This window comes from Tachypleus tridentatus, chromosome 2 (assembly GCF_004210375.1).
Source record: "Tachypleus tridentatus isolate NWPU-2018 chromosome 2, ASM421037v1, whole genome shotgun sequence".
Taxonomy (NCBI): domain Eukaryota; kingdom Metazoa; phylum Arthropoda; class Merostomata; order Xiphosura; family Limulidae; genus Tachypleus; species Tachypleus tridentatus.
In genome coordinates, this window is record NC_134826.1 from 21,752,653 (window position 1) to 21,762,984 (window position 10,332).

A 10,332-nucleotide genomic window follows, 5' to 3' on the forward strand; every position below is an offset into this window, starting at 1 on the left:
CACACACACACAGTGAACAGGATAAAATGTTTATTTCCTCAAAGTAATTACAAAACATTATTCAAATTTAATCTTAACTTAATCATAGTTACATTGACTCAGACATCCAGCAGGCAGAGACCATCTTTAGGGTTAAACCCTTCCGGTGGAAACCGCGAATGTTGTGGAATGTAATCATCATTGCCACAATAGTTCGTGTTCAACTGCTAAAATCTTACGTTGTTAAAACATACTCGCAGGAACAAATAAATACTATTTTAAAATAAATTTCATTTTCTCGTCACAAGTTATTTATTTCCATATTTTCTTGGTGTTTAGCACAGAATCAGTAGTTCACGCTTATCAGCTTAAATCTCACATTGTTACAACAAAATTTTACGACGTTATTTTTCGATTTGATTTTCTTAGCGCAAATTATTTAATACTTATACCTACTTTCCCTTATGACTACATATTTTAACATTGTTATGTAGATGAAATTAATAAAATTGATTGTATTCTCAGAACTGATAACAGACATTAGCTTTTCTCAGGAAAATACTGAAAGCACACACACACTTATGGAACAGTTGAAAAACGTTTATTTTTTAAACATTTTCTACAAAAATGACATTGAATTTTAGCAATTGCTAACTGTAAGATACATTGTAGAGTAGTTATCAACCAAGGGTACCATCTTTAAAGTTAAGCTCTTCAGATGGAAACCGCAAGTGTTTGTAGAATGTATTCATCATTGTCACTATCATAATTTTCACTAGGTAAAGTTATGTTGAATTATGAACTGTAATTAATAAATAACATTTCAAAATTATCTGAAAGTTAGAGAATTACACAATATCCTGAAGATATCCCATTTTCATCTGATTAATTTTGGATGAACACTGAACAAAATTCAATTGGTGATTCTATACTTAAAGGTTTAAGCTTCCAATCACTTTTCCTAAATAAAACTGATCATGCATAATTTATTTAAACTATTTAGAATAGATGATTGTAATGTTGTAAGTAAAATTTAAGATTCGAAGGTACTCGTTATGACATGTAATGTATTAATATTTATGTAGAACTGTATGTAGACCTGCTAACTGAAAATGGGTTACAAAGCTGCAGTACACTTAATATCTGAACAGCTTTACTATAATTTACACAAATTCATATATTTCCATATGTTATCTGAAAATTAACAACTATCACATTCTTTCCCGTTGTTAACCTTGAACCTTTCTGGCTAATTGTGAGGTTAAACCATTCAGGTATTGCAAAACAGTATAAACAAGCTGTCACAATATTTTAATAAAAAAATTCCATAGTATAAGCAAAATTTTTATTTTATTCTGAAACATACTAGAAAGATAGAATTTGTGAAAATAGAGTCTGCAACACTTAAAAGTGAGCACAATTGCTACAGTGGCTCAGACATCCAGCAGGCAAGACCATCTTTAGGGTTAAACCCTTCTGGTGGAAACCGCGAATGTTGTGGAATGTAATCATCATTGCCACAGTAGCTCGTGTTCAGCCGCTAAAATCTCTCCTTAAAATAATTGTAACATCACTTTAATATTAAAAGAATATTATTTTGACAGCCCAGGTTTCTTGACACGACTACCCAAATTTTCTAACGAGTACCTGAGTTAACATTCTAATATAGAATACTACAGGTGAAATGTATAAAAGATTTACAAATACCGAACTGTCCAATTGTTTGAGGTTTTAAACCGATGTAAAGAAACACCTTTTCATCTGTACCTAATTAATAACCTAACATCCAACTGCATCGCACCCACAGTCCTGTACCCGTTTATACTTTCGTTTCTAAGATGTGTATCCGGCAATGGTCACTTGCAAACTCTCTTTCTTAACCTGAAAATGGCTTAGAAAAATCGAAACTTCTTTTCTTATCAATAAAGGGGTTAATGCCCATAACAGCCGTTCTGATACACACACACACACACGTACAATGAACAGTATAAAACGTTTATTTTTCAAAGTAATTACAAAAACATTGTTCACATTTAACCATAACAGCTACATTGGCTCAGACATCCAGCAGGCAAGACCATCTTTAGGGTTAATCCCTTCTGGTGGAAACCGCGAATGTTGTGGAATATAATCATCATTGCCACAGTAGCTCGTGTTCAGCCGCTAACATCACTTTTAACATTAAAATAATATTATTTTGTCAGCAAGGGTTTCTTTACATTTCTACCCACATTTCCTACAAATACTTAACTGTTAAATATTTTGATTTGTTCTTAATAAACATTGAAATCACACACACACACACAGTGAACAGGATAAAAATGTTTATTTCCTCAAAGGAATTACAAAAACATTATTCAAATTTAATCTTAACTTACTATCATAGTTACAGTGACTCAGACATCCAGCAGGCGAGACCATCTTTAGGGTTAAACCCTTCCGGTGGAAACCGCGAATGTTGTGGAATGTAATCATCATTGCCACAATAGTTCGTGTTCAACTGCTAAAATCTTACGTTGTTAAAACATACTCGCAGGAACAAATAAATACTATTTTAAAATAAATTTCATTTTCTCGTCACAAGTTATTTATTTCCATATTTTCTTGGTGTTTAGCACAGAATCAGTAGTTCACGCTTATCAGCTTAAATCTCACATTGTTACAACAAAATTTTACGACGTTATTTTTCGATTTGATTTTCTTAGCGCAAATTATTTAATACTTATACCTACTTTCCCTTATGACTACATATTTTAACATTGTTATGTAGATGAAATTAATAAAATTGATGTATTCTCAGAACTGATAACAGACATTAGCTTTTCTCAGGAAAATACTGAAAGCACACACACACTTATGGAACAGTTGAAAAACGTTTATTTTTTAAACATTTTCTACAAAAATGACATTGAATTTTAGCAATTGCTAACTGTAAGATACATTGTAGAGTAGTTATCAACCAAGGAGTACCATCTTTAAAGTTAAGCTCTTCAGATGGAAACCGCAAGTGTTTGTAGAATGTATTCATCATTGTCACTATCATAATTTTCACTAGGTAAAGTTATGTTGAATTATGAACTGTAATTAATTAATAACATTTCAAAATTATCTGAAAGTTAGAGAATTACACAATATCCCTGAAGATATCCCATTTTCATCTGATTAATTTTGGATGAACACTGAACAAAATTCAATTGGTGATTCTATACTTAAAGGTTTAAGCTTCCAATCACTTTTCCTAAACAAAACTGATCATGCATAATTTATTTAAACTATTTAGAATAGATAATTGTAATGTTGTAAGTAAAATTTAAGATTCGAAGGTACTCTGTGTTATGAAACATGTAATGTATTAATATTTATGTAGAACTGTATGTAGACCTGCTAACTGAGAAAATGGGTTACAAAGCTGCAGTACACTTAATATCTGAACAGCTTTACTATAATTTACACAAATTCATATATTTCCATATGTTATCTGAAAATTAACAACTATCACATTCTTTCCCGTTGTTAACCTTGAACCTTTCTGGCTAATTGTGAGGTTAAACCATTCAGGTATTGCAAAACGAATAAACAAGCTGTCACAATAATTAATAAAAAAATTCCATAGTATAAGCAAAATTTTTATTTTATTCTGAAACATACTAGAAAGATAGAATTTGTGAAAATAGAGTCTGCAACACTTAAAGTGAGCACAATTGCTACAGTGGCTCAGACATCCAGCAGGCAAGACCATCTTTAGGGTTAAACCCTTCTGGTGGAAACCGCGAATGTTGTGGAATGTAATCATCATTGCCACAGTAGCTCGTGTTCAGCCGCTAAAATCTCTCCTTAAAATAATTGTAACATCACTTTAATATTAAAAGAATATTATTTTGACAGCCCAGGTTTCTTGACACGACTACCCAAATTTTCTAACGAGTACCTGGTTAACATTCTAATATAGAATACTACAGGTGAAATGTATAAAAGATTTACAAATACCGAACTGTCCAAACACCTTTTCATCTGTACCTAATTAATAACCTAACATCCAACTGCATCGCACCCCACAGTCCTGTACCCGTTTATACTTTCGTTTCTAAGATGTGTATCCGGCAATGGTCACTTGCAAGCTCTCTTTCTTAACCTGAAAATGGCAGAAAAATCGAACACTTTTCTTATCAATAAAGGGGTTAATGCCCATAACAGCCGTTCTGATACACACACACATACAATGAACAGTATAAAAACGTTTATTTTTTCAAAGTAATTACAAAAAACATTGTTCACATTTAACCATAACAGCTACATTGGCTCAGACATCCAGCAGGCAAGACCATCTTTAGGGTTAATCCCTTCCGGTGGAAACCGCGAATGTTGTGGAATGTAATCATCATTGCCACAATAGTTCGTGTTCAACTGCTAAAATCTTACGTTGTTAAAACATACTCGCAGGAACAAATAAATACTATTTTAAAATAAATTTCATTTTCTCGTCACAAGTTATTTATTTCCATATTTTCTTGGTGTTTAGCACAGAATCAGTAGTTCACGCTTATCAGCTTAAATCTCACATTGTTACAACAAAATTTTACGACGTTATTTTTCGATTTGATTTTCTTAGCGCAAATTATTTAATACTTATACCTACTTTCCCTTATGACTACATATTTTAACATTGTTATGTAGATGAAATTAATAAAATTGATGTATTCTCAGAACTGATAACAGACATTAGCTTTTCTCAGGAAAATACTGAAAGCACACACACACTTATGGAACAGTTGAAAAACGTTTATTTTTTAAACATTTTCTACAAAAATGACATTGAATTTTAGCAATTGCTAACTGTAAGATACATTGTAGAGTAGTTATCAACCAAGGAGTACCATCTTTAAAGTTAAGCTCTTCAGATGGAAACCGCAAGTGTTTGTAGAATGTATTCATCATTGTCACTATCATAATTTTCACTAGGTAAAGTTATGTTGAATTATGAACTGTAATTAATTAATAACATTTCAAAAATTATCTGAAAGTTAGAGAATTACACAATATCCCTGAAGATATCCCATTTTCATCTGATTAATTTTGGATGAACACTGAACAAAATTCAATTGGTGATTCTATACTTAAAGGTTTAAGCTTCCAATCACTTTTCCTAAATAAAACTGATCATGCATAATTTATTTAAACTATTTAGAATAGATGATTGTAATGTTGTAAGTAAAATTTAAGATTCGAAGGTACTCGTTATGACATGTAATGTATTAATATTTATGTAGAACTGTATGTAGACCTGCTAACTGAGAAAATGGGTTACAAAGCTGCAGTACACTTAATATCTGAACAGCTTTACTATAATTTACACAAATTCATATATTTCCATATGTTATCTGAAAATTAACAACTATCACATTCTTTCCCGTTGTTAACCTTGAACCTTTCTGGCTAATTGTGAGGTTAAACCATTCAGGTATTGCAAAACGTATAAACAAGCTGTCACAATATTTAATAAAAAAAATTCCATAGTATAAGCAAAATTTTTATTTTATTCTGAAACATACTAGAAAGATAGAATTTGTGAAAATAGAGTCTGCAACACTTAAAAGTGAGCACAATTGCTACAGTGGCTCAGACATCCAGCAGGCAAGACCATCTTTAGGGTTAAACCCTTCTGGTGGAAACCGCGAATGTTGTGGAATGTAATCATCATTGCCACAGTAGCTCGTGTTCAGCCGCTAAAATCTCTCCTTAAAATAATTGTAACATCACTTTAATATTAAAAGAATATTATTTTGACAGCCCAGGTTTCTTGACACGACTACCCAAATTTTCTAACGAGTACCTGAGTTAACATTCTAATATAGAATACTACAGGTGAAATGTATAAAAGATTTACAAATACCGAACTGTCCAATTGTTTGAGGTTTTAAACCGATGTAAAGAAACACCTTTTCATCTGTACCTAATTAATAACCTAACATCCAACTGCATCGCACCCACAGTCCTGTACCCGTTTATACTTTCGTTTCTAAGATGTGTATCCGGCAATGGTCACTTGCAAGCTCTCTTTCTTAACCTGAAAATGGCTTAGAAAAATCGAAACTTCTTTTCTTATCAATAAAGGGTTAATGCCCATAACAGCCGTTCTGATACACACACACACATACAATGAACAGTATAAAACGTTTATTTTTCAAAGTAATTACAAAAACATTGTTCACATTTAACCATAACAGCTACATTGGCTCAGACATCCAGCAGGCAAGACCATCTTTAGGGTTAATCCCTTCTGGTGGAAACCGCGAATGTTGTGGAATATAATCATCATTGCCACAGTAGCTCGTGTTCAGCCGCTAACATCACTTTTAACATTAAAATAATATTATTTTGTCAGCAAGGGTTTCTTTACATTTATACCCACATTTCCTACAAATACTTAACTGTTAAATATTTTGATTTGTTCTTAATAAACATTGAAATCACACACACACACACAGTGAACAGGATAAAAATGTTTATTTCCTCAAAGGAATTACAAAAACATTATTCAAATTTAATCTTAACTTACTATCATAGTTACAGTGACTCAGACATCCAGCAGGCGAGACCATCTTTAGGGTTAAACCCTTCCGGTGGAAACCGCGAATGTTGTGGAATGTAATCATCATTGCCACAATAGTTCGTGTTCAACTGCTAAAATCTTACGTTGTTAAAACATACTCGCAGGAACAAATAAATACTATTTTAAAATAAATTTCATTTTCTCGTCACAAGTTATTTATTTCCATATTTTCTTGGTGTTTAGCACAGAATCAGTAGTTCACGCTTATCAGCTTAAATCTCACATTGTTACAACAAAATTTTACGACGTTATTTTTCGATTTGATTTTCTTAGCGCAAATTATTTAATACTTATACCTACTTTCCCTTATGACTACATATTTTAACATTGTTATGTAGATGAAATTAATAAAATTGATTGTATTCTCAGAACTGATAACAGACATTAGCTTTTCTCAGGAAAATACTGAAAGCACACACACACTTATGGAACAGTTGAAAAACGTTTATTTTTTAAACATTTTCTACAAAATGACATTGAATTTTAGCAATTGCTAACTGTAAGATACATTGTAGAGTAGTTATCAACCAAGGGTACCATCTTTAAAGTTAAGCTCTTCAGATGGAAACCGCAAGTGTTTGTAGAATGTATTCATCATTGTCACTATCATAATTTTCACTAGGTAAAGTTATGTTGAATTATGAACTGTAATTAATTAATAACATTTCAAAAATTATCTGAAAGTTAGAGAATTACACAATATCCCTGAAGATATCCCATTTTCATCTGATTAATTTTGGATGAACACTGAACAAAATTCAATTGGTGATTCTATACTTAAAGGTTTAAGCTTCCAATCACTTTTCCTAAATAAAACTGATCATGCATAATTTATTTAAACTATTTAGAATAGATGATTGTAATGTTGTAAGTAAAATTTAAGATTCGAAGGTACTCGTTATGACATGTAATGTATTAATATTTATGTAGAACTGTATGTAGACCTGCTAACTGAGAAAATGGGTTACAAAGCTGCAATCCACTTAATATCTGAACAGCTTCACTATAATTTACACAAATTCATATATTTCCATATGTTATCTGAAAATTAACAACTATCACATTCTTTCCCGTTGTTAACCTTGAACCTTTCTGGCTAATTGTGAGGTTAAACCATTCAGGTATTGCAAAACGAATAAACAAGCTGTCACAATAATTAATAAAAAAATTCCATAGTATAAGCAAAATTTTTATTTTATTCTGAAACATACTAGAAAGATAGAATTTGTGAAAATAGAGTCTGCAACACTTAAAAGTGAGCACAATTGCTACAGTGGCTCAGACATCCAGCAGGCAAGACCATCTTTCATTGGCTCAGACATCCAGCAGGCAAGACCATCTTTAGGGTTAATCCCTTCTGGTGGAAACCGCGAATGTTGTGGAATATAATCATCATTGCCACAGTAGCTCGTGTTCAGCCGCTAACATCACTTTTAACATTAAAATAATATTATTTTGTCAGCAAGGGTTTCTTTACATTTCTACCCACATTTCCTACAAATACTTAACTGTTAAATATTTTGATTTGTTCTTAATAAACATTGAAATCACACACACACACACAGTGAACAGGATAAAAATGTTTATTTCCTCAAAGGAATTACAAAAACATTATTCAAATTTAATCTTAACTTACTATCATAGTTACAGTGACTCAGACATCCAGCAGGCGAGACCATCTTTAGGGTTAAACCCTTCCGGTGGAAACCGCGAATGTTGTGGAATGTAATCATCATTGCCACAATAGTTCGTGTTCAACTGCTAAAATCTTACGTTGTTAAAACATACTCGCAGGAACAAATAAATACTATTTTAAAATAAATTTCATTTTCTCGTCACAAGTTATTTATTTCCATATTTTCTTGGTGTTTAGCACAGAATCAGTAGTTCACGCTTATCAGCTTAAATCTCACATTGTTACAACAAAATTTTACGACGTTATTTTTCGATTTGATTTTCTTAGCGCAAATTATTTAATACTTATACCTACTTTCCCTTATGACTACATATTTTAACATTGTTATGTAGATGAAATTAATAAAATTGATTGTATTCTCAGAACTGATAACAGACATTAGCTTTTCTCAGGAAAATACTGAAAGCACACACACACTTATGGAACAGTTGAAAAACGTTTATTTTTTAAACATTTTCTACAAAAATGACATTGAATTTTAGCAATTGCTAACTGTAAGATACATTGTAGAGTAGTTATCAACCAAGGAGTACCATCTTTAAAGTTAAGCTCTTCAGATGGAAACCGCAAGTGTTTGTAGAATGTATTCATCATTGTCACTATCATAATTTTCACTAGGTAAAGTTATGTTGAATTATGAACTGTAATTAATTAATAACATTTCAAAAATTATCTGAAAGTTAGAGAATTACACAATATCCCTGAAGATATCCCATTTTCATCTGATTAATTTTGGATGAACACTGAACAAAATTCAATTGGTGATTCTATACTTAAAGGTTTAAGCTTCCAATCACTTTTCCTAAATAAAACTGATCATGCATAATTTATTTAAACTATTTAGAATAGATGATTGTAATGTTGTAAGTAAAATTTAAGATTCGAAGGTACTCGTTATGACATGTAATGTATTAATATTTATGTAGAACTGTATGTAGACCTGCTAACTGAGAAAATGGGTTACAAAGCTGCAGTACACTTAATATCTGAACAGCTTTACTATAATTTACACAAATTCATATATTTCCATATGTTATCTGAAAATTAACAACTATCACATTCTTTCCCGTTGTTAACCTTGAACCTTTCTGGCTAATTGTGAGGTTAAACCATTCAGGTATTGCAAAACGAATAAACAAGCTGTCACAATAATTAATAAAAAAATTCCATAGTATAAGCAAAATTTTTATTTTATTCTGAAACATACTAGAAAGATAGAATTTGTGAAAATAGAGTCTGCAACACTTAAAAGTGAGCACAATTGCTACAGTGGCTCAGACATCCAGCAGGCAAGACCATCTTTAGGGTTAAACCCTTCTGGTGGAAACCGCGAATGTTGTGGAATGTAATCATCATTGCCACAGTAGCTCGTGTTCAGCCGCTAAAATCTCTCCTTAAAATAATTGTAACATCACTTTAATATTAAAGAATATTATTTTGACAGCCCAGGTTTCTTGACACGACTACCCAAATTTTCTAACGAGTACCTGAGTTAACATTCTAATATAGAATACTACAGGTGAAATGTATAAAAAGATTTACAAATACCGAACTGTCCAATTGTTTGAGGTTTTAAACCGATGTAAAGAAACACCTTTTCATCTGTACCTAATTAATAACCTAACATCCAACTGCATCGCACCCCACAGTCCTGTACCCGTTTATACTTTCGTTTCTAAGATGTGTATCCGGCAATGGTCACTTGCAAGCTCTCTTTCTTAACCTGAAAATGGCTTAGAAAAATCGAAACTTCTTTTCTTATCAATAAAGGGGTTAATGCCCATAACAGCCGTTCTGATACACACACACATACAATGAACAGTATAAAAACGTTTATTTTTTCAAAGTAATTACAAAAAACATTGTTCACATTTAACCATAACAGCTACATTGGCTCAGACATCCAGCAGGCAAGACCATCTTTAGGGTTAATCCCTTCTGGTGGAAACCGCGAATGTTGTGGAATATAATCATCATTGCCACAGTAGCTCGTGTTCAGCCGCTAACATCACTTTTAACATTAAAATAATATTATTTTGTCAGCAAG